Source organism: Rissa tridactyla, chromosome 2, assembly GCF_028500815.1.
Source record: "Rissa tridactyla isolate bRisTri1 chromosome 2, bRisTri1.patW.cur.20221130, whole genome shotgun sequence".
In the NCBI taxonomy this organism is placed as follows: Eukaryota; Metazoa; Chordata; class Aves; order Charadriiformes; family Laridae; genus Rissa; species Rissa tridactyla.
The window spans coordinates 117,005,858-117,020,730 of NC_071467.1; the positions used below are offsets into that span (position 1 = coordinate 117,005,858).

Genomic DNA, 14,873 nt, shown 5'->3' on the forward strand with positions numbered 1-14,873 from the left:
ATTTAAAATATCTCACTGAAATTCACTTTTAATTAGAAGCGTTCATTTTTCAAATCAAAACTACTTTTCATTTCAAAATGGATGCTAATGGACAGCAAAAAGAAGTTTTCCTGGAGTAAAATGAAAACAAAAAGAATCCCTGACTTGACCCTCAAGCAGGTTGTTTTTTTCCCCTAGTTTTCGTAGATTTTTGGTCCACAAAAATTTTCAAGTTATTCAACCTTTGTGAAAAATTATAGTGGAAACATTTGAATTATAAATCTCAGCATCCCCTTAATTAATTCATAATTCTTGTACATGTGAGAAGGAGTTCCCCTGCCTGCTCCACGAGGAGCTCTCCCGAGCAGAAGAGGATCTGCCCGGACATTTGGAAACGTCTTGCTTGTTTGCACCACCAAAGAGAATCAAAGCCCCAGTACTCCTACTTCTTTTTTAGTTTCAGAGGCAGATCAAAAACATTCAGATTTCCTAAACAGATGGCATCTTTTTAAATTGTGACCGCATTGTCCGCGTGTGTCCCGTACACTGTACAGATTATTCCTCACAAGCGCTTGCTGGTGGCAGACCCAGCGGCACGTTGTGCCTTTGTTCTGCTCCTTGGCGCTTCCATAAATGTCTCCCCTTTGGAGTAGCGTGGGCTTTCTGCTGCATCTATGTCACCGGCATGTGTGAAGCCCTGCCATATTTTAATGGTATAAATATTAAGGAAAGGCAAAGCAAATAGAATAATAAATAAGGACATGCTCTCCCCCTGTTGCTACTGCTAAGGTACTATTTATTTGAAGCTAGGAGTGCCTGCTAGAAAGGTGATCTGAGGGGCGGGGGGTATAAAATGATGAATTGTTATTTTTTTACAGCATCGCATACACCCAGCATCTGTTCTGCCAGGTTTGCCAAGCAGATGTGTGCGCACTGTGGGATCCCTGCCCACCCCCCGGACTATCCGGCTGGAGTTCACATCAAGGCACCACCGCAAAGCAGGCCCTCCACAGTGTCCGAGTGGGCACGGCCTCCAATAGATAAATTGAAGGGATGCAGTTTGTCCAAAATAATACTCTTGGTGTGTATTTTTTTGAGCTCTAAGCATGATTTGAGCTAATTGCAAATAGCAGCTTTGCTTTAACTGCAATCTGTTTTCTGTTTTTCCTTTGCTGAACGCTCATGCAAGTTAAGTACATTCTGGGGACTCTGTCCACTTAGCACGTGTCTCTGAATGAGGAAGGCTACTCGCCTGTAGGTAGGGGGCTGTCCTCCTTCCTTGGACGGGGTCTCTCTCTGCTTGTCAGGCGACAGTCATCAGGTGACAAGGACAACGCTGCATCCTGAGGAACCAAATATACCTACCTATTTTAAAACCCACTGACACAAAATGAAGACTGAACGCCTTATAAACCCCAAACTTTTTGGATGAGTATTTTGCGAGCAGAAAACACAAGGCAGAAATTGCCATATAAATTGTTTGAGTAGTTCAGCCGGCCCCTTTCCCTGGCTACGTAGCTCTCTTTGGAGGAAAACACTAAGTTATTGAGGGTAGATTACCATCAACTTTATCGACTGTCTCTGAGTCACATGATCACCCCCACAGTACTAAAGTAACTGAGGGCAATGAAATCAATGGAGGTGGACTGCTTCACACCAGCAGAGAAGAAGTCTTCCTATGCCTGCACCAATAATAGCTGTGAAAAAAACCTTAAGTGGGTTTACTCATGGGTCAGGGAATGGGGGTGGAAACAGTTTCTTGGTAAATCCAAAATCCTGGCCAAGGATCCAGAAGGAGATTAGTGTTACAGTGTCCCTCTTACTAGCTGGGCTGAGCTGAGCTTGTTAGAAAGGTGTTAAAGATTCCTCTGCCAAGAGCACTTTGCAATAATCAGTTTATGAAAAATTCAATTTGGCAGCAAACTCTTGGCAGTCTCAAATCAACTGTACCTATTATACCCCAGTCACAAGTGGATGGGCAAAGGTGGCTCAGCACATCAGTCTCTCCTCCCCCTCCTCTGTGGCCTTGAAATTTGCTCAGCGATGCTGGAGGAGGGAAAAAACAGCGTTGTGTAACTGGTCTCCAAAACCCAGACAGCCATTAAGAACACGAAGGAGGAAAAAGAAGTAGTCAGAAACAAAAGACAGCCAGCTGCAAAGCTTCTGGCAGGAGCTTCCAGGTAGAAAGTCTGTTTGTGCGGGCTTCCCAGGGCAAAGGAAACAGCCTGTACCCTGTCACGACAAAATATTCACCCTGACTGGGAAAAATGTAAATGATGCTGAAGTGATAATGAGCACTCAAGTGGATTTCTTCCTGAAATGAGTCACAGCTGCTGTCAAAGCTCCGTCAATTTGATTGCTGTAGCAGGGCGAGAAGAAAGCTCTCAGGAATACCACCTGAAAGCCCTTTCCCGTGGAAGAGTTCCACCAAGCCCAGGCAGGGACCCAGCAGCACAGGGCAGCGTGAACGTCTTCCCCATCCAGCCGGGAACATGGTTTCCACCTCCCTCCTCTGGGGAGAAAGCAGTCCCGCCACAAACACAAACCATTGCATTCTGGTGTATTGATATGTCGCGTTAGTAGCTTCACGACTGTTTTTGCACTAGAAGGCATTACTGGGACCAGGGAGAGTAGGCTGGAGAGGAGACAGATGGTATTTTCTCTCTAATTTTGGTGTTTGAGAACAGAATTTGCACAGTTTGTTCCTCAGTCAACCCTTACTTTCAGGATGAAAAAAACCTGTTACCTGCCAGAACATGAATGGTTTTGAAACATGAAATCAAAAAAAAAAAAAAAAACAAAAAAAAACCCAACACAAAATTTAAAAAAGCGTGCAGAGGGGGAGCTTTCATCTTAAAGAGCTATGAAATTTGCATTCCTGAGGTCTGATGCTATGGTTATTAATCAGATGCTTTGGAGATATTAAAGACTCTCTCTCACTAATATCAAATGCGAACATCCTTTCTTCCTCAAGATTTCCCAACAGATCTTTAAAGTCTTGGAGTTCCTTTCATTCTTAATATGCACCGTGATTATCTTGTATCTGCAGAGTTCTCCTTTACAGCCAGAGTTTAGTATCTTCCCCTCTCCAGCAGATCTCCTCTTCTTTTAGCTAGGGCTCCATTTCAGGTAACTGCTATTCTAAAACCTAATTTGCCCATTTATATTAATACGTTGCCCTCAGAAGAACAGAATTTGGAAGCTCAGCCTGACATCTGCTGTGCCCATGCTCCACCAACTTACACGCTGTTATCCTGTCACAGGAATCTGCAAGCCTAAGTAAAAACCCCAGCTGCAATTAAGTGAAATCTCCTGCTCCGTTTGATGTGGCCAAATGACTTTATGTTGCTCTTTCCCATCTTACTGGCTGTACTGAGAGGTGGGCAAGGAGCAGATGAGGTTTGTAAGGTGCATGGGCAACCCTTGTGCAGAATGAGACTCCTCTCCATTCCTTCCTGGGTAGGGCAAGCTGATTCCCATGTACGGGAGCCTTTTCAGGGATGAACACTGCAGAGAGAGGGCAAAGTAGTTTGCCGTCGAAATGACAGGAGAATGAATTCCCATAAAGCCTGAGAAAGCCATGGACAAACCTTTGGAAATAGTGGGCGAGAAGGTAAATGTTATTTTACATATGCAAAACACAGGCTCCGGGCAAATCGTGTTTGCTCAAGGAGCACCTGATGCTGCAGCTGAGCTGATGCAGGAACCCCTGGCCTGCTCGGGCCGTGTTCCTCTGACTCTCCCTCACAAGCACACCTGCACACTCATTCACGTACATCATCTTAATTAAAAGTCTCCAAAATCCAAATGCAAAGCATTCCCCCTTTTCCCACCACCCTTCCGCCAACCGCCACTCGCTCCGCTGAAGGTGTAAATAGGTCAGGTGTTTCCATGGCCACAGCGAACCAAATAAGCAGTTGGGGTTCAGCAAGCAACGTGGCTTTTTTTAATTGTTCCAGTGCCAGGTAGCACGAGGCGTGTGGCACCACACTGACAGTACCTAACTATCTCCTCTTGCTCATCAGCGACGTGATGGCTGGCACCATCCCCTTCCCCCCCGAAACCGTTATCTCCTGCAAGCTTCAACAGGCAGCTCCCCTCATGGGGTAGCGCTGATGAAAAGTACCTTTCACACGGAAAATGTCTCTTTGCATCGCCACTGCAAGTACTAATTGCCAGTTCCAGTGCGGCATTGAACCTATTTGCACAAGGTGTAATTAAGTTGTGACTCACAGACAGAGGATGCTGCACAGGCCAAAAAGTATAAAATAAGCCTAAAAGGGGACTAGACAAATTCACGAGGGACATATCTAACCAACAGGATGGTTGGGATGCCACACCATTCAGGAAGCCCCTCCTAAACCTCTCAATGCCTGAAGGTGAGGAGCTGTAGCGCGGAAGGGAGTTTTTTGTAATTATGTCCTATTTCTTTCCCAGCGTCCCTGCTGTTCCCCAGGATCCCAAGCTAGATGAACACATAGTCTTCCACCTCCGCACCTTGCATAACAAACAGAAAATTTGGGATGAACTGTGGAGCTGATGGCTCCAAATCTGAGCAGTGTAGAGATGCCTCTGACCCTAGTTGATTGCCTGGAGGGGAACACCCTGGACACCAATGGGATCAGCCCTGTGCTGCACATTTGACCAGTTGTCACAAGGCATTTTTCTGACTTCTGATTTTTTCTGTGTGGTGAATCATCAGGCTACTACAGCACAGATCAGTTTTCACTCAGTGAAAAGCACCAGATCTTTCACACATCACAGACTGAGTTATTTGTCAATAAAATTGCTCATTTAAGACTGATTTATCTCCCTTTCCAGGGGCCAGACAAGGGGATGTCTACTTTGGCTAGCATTGCTCATGAAAGCACTGGCTGGAAGACTTTGTCCCATAACCCGCCACCTAAAACCATCCCCATCTCAGCTGTGATGCTCATTGAAGCCTCCTTGCAATGCAGAAGAAGGTTTTACGAGGAGTCGTCAGAGCAAGACTTAAAGCAGGCTGCCTCGGTGACCAGCAGGAGCCCTCCCAGTTTCCCCATCCTGTAAAACAGACATACCAACCTCTTCTGCAAATTGTCAAGCATATGGACCCCCCGACAGAAATACTGCTACAGAAGTAAAAATAGTAACAGAAATACTAATAATCCAAATATGCTATATGATCCTGGGATTTCAGTTCAGGCTCTAATGGCACACGGTTGAAATGTTGCAATTTCTTGGGTCCTGTGTTTATCCCCCAGGTCAGCAAAGAGAAAGAGGGTCCACACCAAGACCTCCTCTCCTGTAACCAAACAGCTCAAACCTCCACAGAGGGAGCCTGAGTTTTCCTGACTGATTTCTTCTAGTACAAGCTTACACGCTTCTCTAAAAACCATCTCAGTTACACTTCCCATCTTTTGGCAGTCTGGCTTACCAAAGGAAACTGGGACTACAGTTGTATTGCCTGGGCCACGCTGAAGCCAACGATGGTGGTCTTCATGTCTGGTTCAGTCATCTCAGCAAACTGGGCCTTGAAACTTGGTGGTGTCTCCTGCCAACATCACCACCACAAATAACCAGTCCCAACCAAAGCAGACGCTCTTGCTCTTGCCCTTCCATAAGTCTTCTTGCACAACCAATGGGGCTTGACAAACAGTTCAGGGGTAACTACCAGCTCAGCTCCCTGCCCTTCCCCAGTTTATTGGCTTGACACCGCCCTCATGCCCCCAGTGTCTAGAAGTGTGAAAAGGCAAAGGATTTTAATTTCAAGGCAAAATTCCTCAAACTTAATTGTTATTTGAGGCTTTGTATTTAACCTCCAGCCTCTCTCAGAAATCTGATAAACATACGTTCCCAGTTTGAAAATATTGATTTTTTCCTCCTCAGTATTTTTTTTTCCTTAGTGAAATGAGAATCAGTAGAGATTTTCTTTTTTAACAGGATAAGATCTGGCATAATGTACAAGTATCACCTTGTCACGACAAATAAGCTTTACTTATTCATTGGCATTAGCAGTGTCCACGCAGCCCTGGGAACAGCGTGTTGTTGTTTCAGCTCATTACTGCGCTGTCAGCAAAAGGAGAGCAGTAGGGCCGAAATTCAACCCCCAGATACGTGTGGCACCACTTGGAGCCTGCAATGGGGAGCAGTGTTACGGGTGGCTGTGAAAATGTACTTTGGAAAGTCAAAGAGAACATAGCATGGGTGGCAGCAGACCTGGTGCTCCCCTCTAACTTCTTCTCTGATCTTCACAAAATTGGATCCCTCGTCTGTAAAGTGGGGATAACCATATTCACAACCACTCTGTAAAGCATAAAAAGAACAGTAGCAAACCAGATAACCCCACCGCTACCAGTTAGCTGTCTTCTAGGGAAACTTTATCTCTCCAACAGATTCTTATAATTAAGATAAATATGATGCTGGAACCAATATATGTTGCATATAATTATCTACTCCCCCCACCCATTTCCTCCACCCCCATTTTTTCTTCTATGTGAAACCTGGTAGTGTTGCTTACCAAATAGATTTAGCCCTATTCGGGTTTTCTGTAATAGAACAATTAGTTGATCATTAAAAATACAGGGTTTAGGGAACAACGGATTAATGAGGAGGGAAGGTAATGCAATACTACGGAAACTGTATTGCAGGATTCAATATTGTATACTCCCATGGTCAGAGTCCTGCATTATAATCCTGTGATGCCAGAGATGTACTGAACAGCAAGTAATCCTAAATCCAGTTAGCTTAGGCGTAGTGTACTGCAGGAGCACAGAAAATAGCAAGAATCTACCCCGTCACACTGAACTACCATAGTTATGGGATGTGATCAGGAAAAAATGCTTTGTTTTGTTTTGCAGACCTCACTTTCCAAGTGCTGGTACTCAGTAGGTCTATATAGCAACTGTTGGGCCATTGCCTAATATTGTAAGTCAAATCGTACGTCACTACATGCCTATTCCAAAATAATCCTCCCTCCCTGCCAAGTCCTAAGTCCCAGAAACCCTTATCATGGATAAGAAAACGGGAGATATGCAATCAGGTGCGCAAGAAGGCATTGAAATGACAAAGCTTCTAAAATTATAAGTATACTATACAATTTAACTTCACTGCTGATGTTATGAACAAACAGTAACTCCCTTGGACAGTCCCAGTAGTCCCACTGTAGACACCAGCACCCCATCTGGGAAGGGACATTAAATGCTCTTCTGGCCCCTCCCTTATTCACTAAACACCATCCATCTTAATTACCAGTGGCTCACAAAAAATCAAAGTTTTAGCACTGGAATCTTTGGAAACTAGAGCTTGATTGTATAAAAGATTTGGTTGTTTTTTTTTTTTTTTTTTCTTGCGGGGTGGTGGTGGGTTTTAGGGTTTTTTTTCTGGATAGTTGCCCTTTGAATGTGGACAGCTGGATAGCTTCCATTACACGGAGTGGGGTTCTCGAGGGGGAAGAAACACAAAGAAAAGAAATCCCACAGAAAGCATTCTGAAATGCATTGTACAAGACCTTAAACGTTGAGGCTAGGCAGATAATTTTAGTACTCTCATTCCCTGGCTGCCCACTAACCCTTAGACACATAGTGAAAAAAAGGTTTTCAGTATGGAATTTCTTATGCATTCCTTACGTGTTTATAAGGAAAGTAAAAGGAGGTGACACTGTTTCACTGATTTCGGGGGGTAAGGCTTCTGAAGCTACCTCAGAACGTTAAAAATATAGCCAGTGTATTCTCCCCACTCCTTTTTTGTTGTTTTTTTTTTTTAAAAACAAGAGATGCTAACCTGTTTCTGGAACAATCCCTTCCAGATTGCTAAATCAATTAATATATTTCTTAACCAAAGTCTTAATTAATTTTGTAACACTGCATTCAGGTAATACTTATCTACCCAGCAAAACTAGCATGGAGAGCTTACCAAGTTGACCACTGCAGCAGTAGCAATAGAGGTCTGTTTTCTGGTATTCAAATAAAAATGAGCAAGAGAGAAGAGAAAAATCCATACAAAAATGGGAGGGGGGGGGGAGTAAAATACTGTAAAAAATTATAAACAGGAACACTTGGAAACTCCAGGGCAGAAGTTGAGTCTATGGCCGTCTATGTATTAGCATGTATCATATATAATGAGTCAGTGCCTGGGGCAAACTGGCTGACTGTCCCCATCTTCATGGCAGCCCTGATAACAAGTGCAAGAAAAGACGGTGTTTTAACCATGGATACAACAGTGGGCCCTCAGCTCCAGACAGTGACATTAGACAAGCCGCAAGGGAAGATGTTTTGTAACCTTAGCTATGACAACTGAGAACCTACAGCTGCAGCAGTACTTGACTTGGATCTGGATCAGCCTTAGATTACAGCGACTGTATGCAGCAAACACAGTTTTATTCATGCCTGGCTATTACAAATAAGAGTCCCTGCCTCCCTACCTTTTTTCCTTAGAGAAAGAAAATCAGAAAGTATTTTTGCTCCAGCACTGCCTGGAGGATCTATAGCAACATGATCTTATTTATTACCCGTCACTTCTACGCAAACATTTCCTACTGTGTCAGACCAACCATTTATTATATCATTTCCCTCTGAGGCCTCAACATCATCCATCACGAGTAGTCACCTACCCTGCTCCTGCTCTGGGCCTTTGCACTGCACAAGGATCCACCAGTGCGGACACCAGGGGCCTGGGCTGCTGCTGTTTCCCATTTCCTCACTCTTCCATGACCACTTGGCCTGCCCGGAGCTGCCAACATGTTGCTAAGGGTTCAATGGGGCACCTTCTTTATGAGCCTTCCCTACCAACCACCCCTTAATATAGGAGATGCCAACCTGCCAGTTTTGTGAACACCTCACCTCCTTCCTTTTAGAAGAAATGGATGGAGGTTTCCATCCCTGTGAATAATCACGTTGCCTTCCCACCCTCCCCTCCCCACACACATATGGACACCTTTAGCCTGAAGACTGGGATACACAGATTTTTACCTAACCTTTCTTAATCACTGCAGGGAAGAGGTGGGAGCGTATGCAAAGGTGCAGTTGCCATTGTAGCAGCAAGGGACAGATGGCTGAACTTGCCAGGAAAGCAACAGGGGAAACCCAGCATTAAATAGATAGACCTAAGGCAGCTCTAAATTCAAGGCAAAGACATCTGAACATAATCACTTATAGTGAGAACGTGTTAACATTACCCTAGTTTGCCAGTGAAGTTTGTCAATAACAAGTGAGGCAGGAACAGAAGGCACCTGGACAGCAACAGACTCAGCTCCACGTGGGTACATCCGCCTCAAACCTCCCCAAAGGATGGGTCATGTAGCCCTCAAGTGCCTCTACAGCCTCTGGTAAGACTGTTCATGCATTCTTTTTCCGTGTTTCAAATAATTTCTCCCCCCTCTTTTGGTTTTGGGGAGGTGAGAGTTTGTAAACAATACACAACTGTAGCTATTAACAAACTTATCTGGAAATTGCCTTCGCTCTGGGGAGCATCTGGTAGAAAATCTGTCCCAGTCTCCTATTCCCAGTCTCTCTGCCAAACAGCCTTTCTCCCTTGCTCTTTGTTTCTAGACTTTGGTGAGGAGGGAGCAGGCCACCATCAGATTTTCTGTGCCAGAGAGGGAAAGAAGTGTTCTTTACGAATTCACAGAAGTGCAGGATTGTCAATAGACGACTGAGGGATACCTTGCTCGCATGCTTGGTTATCACCAGCTTCACCAGCAGCGGTGTCAGAATCCGAACCGGGTCGATTTTATGAGTAGCTAGCCCATGTTTTGTATGTTATAGAAATCATATTCTTAAATGCATACATGTATTTATAGTCCTAGGCCATAGGGAAAGGCAATATAAGTTGAAGAAGCAAAGGGGAGCAAAAGGTCTTTCTCACTAGCTAGATGCGTACATCATTAGAGTATATTCTTCTATTTCCTTAACACCAAATTAAAATCATTCTGACCAGGTAACATGTTTACAGTAACAGCGGGGATTCCCATTCTGCTTAGAAATGGAACTGGATTTTCTCATATGTTGCAGTGACATTACAAGCTAAATGCCTGAGAAATTACTAGAATGATGGAAGCTAAGTTATGAGTATGATGTGCTACATAATGTAATGCAGGAGCCCATAAACCCATAATGTCAGTTTCTTATGAAACTGATACATAATTTTAGCTTAAAAAAAAAAGAATTGTGCAGATACAGCAATGCCTGCGTGACCTGCTTGGTTACGAAAGGTCAATTGCAAAACTTATTTGGATACGCTCTCTAACTCCTATGCAAGATCAGTCATTTGTGTACAAACTCTGAGAAACATTTTATTCTTCTCAACCTTTTGTAATTCTAAACATTTCTCATAATGGTTAAATAAATAAACAAAGCTTTATATTAACATGCTATCCTGTCTCCAGCACTGCTGGAGATCCACACGCTCATTGATGCTTTCCTACCTGGACACAAGATCCTCCGCAAGGCGACAGACCTAGCTCTTCAGGGACACAAATCACTGCTTCTCTCCTGAGGGACTCTTAGCTGCTGAGTTCAGCGGCAGTGAAATCTACTTTCATCTTGTATTTAAAAACTGGCATCAAGTTTGCAAATGGCTTCTCTATGAGCTGCTTAGAGAGGCACTTTTTAAGTCACAAATAAATGACTTTAAAAGGGAGATGGTCATGCCTTTTCCCCGTGCCTCAGCACATCTCCCTTCAGTAAAACTCTGGGCCTTCAGCACTGGCCCGTCTCTGCATGGGAGCTCCTGCCTGGGCATTGCTGAAGCACTGGTTTGAGGTGCAGCAAATTCAGCTTCACATATCAAAATAAGAGGAATAGAAACCAGGGTGGGTGCATGGTGGGAAGTAGAGAAGGAGCTGAATAAAGGTTTGGCTGGAAGCATGAGTCAGGGCATTAAGAGATGTATGGGATTATCATAGTTTACATAGTGTCCTCATTGCCAATGAACCACGTCAAGTCCCCAGCGCAGTGCTGGCTGTGGAGAGGTTAGGAGCAGCAGGACAGTAATAGTATTACAGTAGCACAGTGTCCTCAGTCAGAGGTACCGGCCCGGAAAGGATTTCGCAACCCCCCCAGGATATTACGATTCCTGCAGCAAAGAGCCCCTGGTGCACTTTGAGGCACGACCACACATGCAATTGTCACATGTAGCACTGAGAAAAGGCATTTTCTATCTTTTTTGCCAAGACCATGTCCAAATATTAATGGCTTCAACCAAAAACCTCTTCCGGAAAAAATTTAGACCTAGACTGCTCCTGGAGACACCTGACACTTGTGAAATGGGACCTCCCTCATCAGTTCCATGTTGTATTGTTTGGCCCAGATAGCACTTATTTATTCCACAACTCCCCCAAAACTGTTTCACCGCTACCCATAGTTGGAAATAGTGAGGACAGCGCTGACCCACAGCCTACCACAGTCAAGGCAAGGATGCCCACTGATTTCAGTGCTCTTTGCATCAATCTGACTCTCCAGGAGCACTGCTGAGGCTGACCTTCTGCCCTTGGTAACAGAAAACACTGAATTACAGAGATGAGCCTCTTATTTTTTTTTTTAATTATTTTGGGGTTTTTTTTTTTCTTTGTTTTGGATGCAGCAGCAGTATCTGGCTTCCAGCACATGGCAGACTGTCACGCTGCAGACAGAGCCTGCTCGACTCCCTAAGCAAACCTGCCTCGCTCCACCCGTGAGCCTGCACATTGGCACCACGCAGGCACACGCGCACGCTGCTCAGCAGAAGTCACACTGCGGCACACGGGCCTCTGCTGATCTGCCTGACAGCCCTGCCTCTCCTCACACGCTCCACCGAGAGGGGGTCACATAGAGGGCACAGGACACTAGAAATGAACGTGTGAAGCATTAGGAGCCTTTCGGCTCCCTTTTCCTCTATGCTAAGTAAACACCACCTAGACATTTTGTTGTTTTTACCAAAAGCTATTACGGTTAAAAAAAAAAAAAAGAACAAAGATGGGAGACCGTAAGATATTACCCCTGAGCAGGCAGATCACATACTTTTAGAGCAGCGCAACCACGCTTCTCCCCTCCCCACAAGTGCAGTCAGCACATTTGATTTCTTTTTCTATATCTCTCCCATGTTTATTATTAAAACACGTCATCACCATCTAATCACCACTGGAATTGAAAGTAACTTTGCACAGGAGCATTCTAAAATTAAAGAACGCCGATTAAAATTAATGCAAACCCAAAGTGCTGTGCTGTAAAGAAAGCACGGCCAACAGATGAGCAAACACAACCCAGATCTGCTAATTTCACGGTGCTGATACTTGATTTTTAGTAATTGTTTGTGTGTGTTTCCCTCCTCTAAGAGTAGCGCCACAAAACCGTCAGCCCGGAGCTCTGCTGAGACCTTCTCCTTACCCCATCCACACAGCAGGAGTAGTCCCAATCCAGGAGCTTCCCGTTTTTCCGCTCCAGAGGAGTCACGGTTTGCTTCTCCCTGCAGCAGCCTCCCTGGGCACCCGCTGCCCCACTCCACGTCCTGCAGACAGCTGGGGCCAACCCCGGGGGGCCGGGACATCGCAGCGATGGGACACGGCCCTTCCTGATATAATGGGAACGCCGGTGCCAGCGCCGGCATCGGTCCGGGCGGGATTCCAGCGCGGCGTCCGTCCCGCACCTGTCGCAGGGCACCAACCGGGACAATCAGCTGCGCAGCTAATATTAACCACCCGCGCCGCCGGCACCAGGGAAGCGTGGCGGGGACGGGAGTGTGATCCAGTCACAGAGCAGCTTGTAGGGAAATAATTGTCCAGCTCGGCCTTTAGTTAAAAGGAAAACAAAAAAAGAGAGAATATTCCACCGGACACACAACCTGCAGAGAAATCCCTGAGCCACCCCGTGGTCCTTTCCCATTCATCACATTAGCCTGCTTTTCTCTCCAGGAATGGTTTTGGTCCTTCCAAAATTACTGGCCACAAATAGGACAGGATATATTCGTATTTACTCTCTCTGCTACCTCAGCACCGACAACCTCAGGTCCTCCAACAGGCAGAAGAGAAAGGCCAGGCTGAGCCTCAGCCATGCCGAGGGTGACAGTGGCACAATCACACGATTTAGTGGCGTGCTTTGATTTGTGGCTACTGGGAAAGCACTATGACAGCGCTGTTGCACGCAGCAAGAAGGGAAAATAAGCTAGTGCTATAAGTGACTCACAAAAACCAAAAGCAAGAAAACCTTCCCACCCAGCATAACCTGCAATGATAACATAGCATGTTAAAGTCCTGCTTAAAATAAAACACCCACAGAACTGAGCCACTTTTTTATTTCTTAAGGAATTTTTTCAGTGCTTGAATCCACCTGCTGCCTGGATATTGCAGGGGTCTCCAAGGCACCAGGGGATGCGATGAAGGCATGCACTGCAGAAGCAATAAGCACCAGAGGGCAGCTTAAATACGATCGTGAGCTCCAACTCCAAATTCTCTGACCGAGCAGTTTACAGCAGATCTTCCACAGTCCTGGCTGTAAGCTTCTTTGATGCATCCATTTTGTTTCCATAAAATGACTATGTTCAAGAGGAAAGGGATGGAAAGCAAGAGCGACAAGGCCCTGCTTTCTGCGAGACCTATCCGGAGGGGAATGGGACCCAATGGTGACAGTGTTTGTGGAGAAATATAGGTGGGGAAACTCTCATACTGGGTTGTGAAAGGTGTGAAGTCTCGCTGCTGGCTTCGTGCTGGCTGGATTGTTATTTTAAACCATGTCAGGGACCAGATGGTGCCTTTTAGAAAAATGTGATTATAAGCTAAAATTTAAAAATACCCCAGAAGCACTTGTGAAATTGTAGGAGAATTAAAGGGACAAACACCAAAAGTAAACATAGAGAGACCCTGGGTTCTGAAGAAGAAAGCTGCTGCAGCCTGAGAAAGATAAAATGAAACTAGATGTTTCCACTTCTGTAAAACGTGGGAGGCTCCCTAGACGGCTAAATTAGAGAGAAAATGTGACACAGCCGAATCCTTACATTCCCCTTGCTTCCTCTGAGTAACCTCTTTGATCTCAGGGGAAAAGAAACTTGATTAATTTCCACAGCCAAGTCTCTCTTTTGATAGTAATATATAGATCAGGCCAAGATCTGGGCAGGTTCTCTCCTTCCCTAGTAGCTGTATTGTTTGTTTACCCGACCAAATCAAGACGGACTTGCCAGACTGCAGTTGCCAAATATTCTCTACTCATTCCCTGACTAACCATTTGAGTCATTCTGTTAAAAAAAAAACAAACCAAAAAACCAACAACGTTTCAGTTTAGCCAGAACATCTATCTTTAAACTAAATCTTCAAAACAAATATTTAACATTTAAATCTTTCAAATAGCATTACTGGTAGATTTGGAAAATTCTCGTCGTATTTTACAGCCTTTCAGAGAAAAGATGTCAGGTGATGAAAGCTACGTAATCCAGCCCGCTAGAGAAAGAAACATTTCTCTTAAGGAATGTGGATTCAGATCCACTTCTTCCAACCCTTATAATATGTACCAAACTGGAATGTGGGAAGCCTGTTTTGTCCCGATGTGACACAATCTGTTAAGTGACCATGTGCAGCCACCTATATAAACAAATAACTTTAATTGTTCCTTGCTTTGTTCCGTGTCTGTCAAAGGCATTAGGCTTACTGTGGAAGAAAATTACAGGTTTCCTTAAAAGAGGAAAGCAGCAGACATCAGTTTAGTGAGGGCTGTTTGTGGCTGAGGCATGGGCTGCATATCCATTTCAGGAAATGTGTGTCCTTCGCTAGACATCTCATCGCAAATAATTCAAGATCAAGTGAAGACCAAATCTAGCTGCAAAGCTCGAGTGCAGGTAAGAGACTCACCTTGGAGCGTACTGGGATTTAGCTGTCTGCTTTAAGCTTGTATTATATACGGCACAATATGCCAGCATATACCAATAGAAGTTAAGTATATCACAACAAAAAT

At 44.8% G+C, this 14,873-nt stretch overlaps 1 protein-coding gene across 7 annotated transcripts in view; it reads right to left on the reverse strand.

The window, feature by feature from the left end:
- Positions 1 to 12,479, reverse strand: part of ARPP21 (cAMP regulated phosphoprotein 21) — a 200,057-nt gene extending 187,578 nt beyond the window's left edge. For all 7 annotated transcript variants that reach the window (XM_054190877.1, XM_054190879.1, XM_054190882.1 and 4 more), the window contains exon 1: positions 12,321 to 12,479. The gene's annotated coding sequence lies outside the window, so the exon portion shown is untranslated. The remainder of the gene's footprint in view (positions 1 to 12,320) is intronic.
- Positions 12,480 to 14,873: the final 2,394 nt, after the last annotated feature.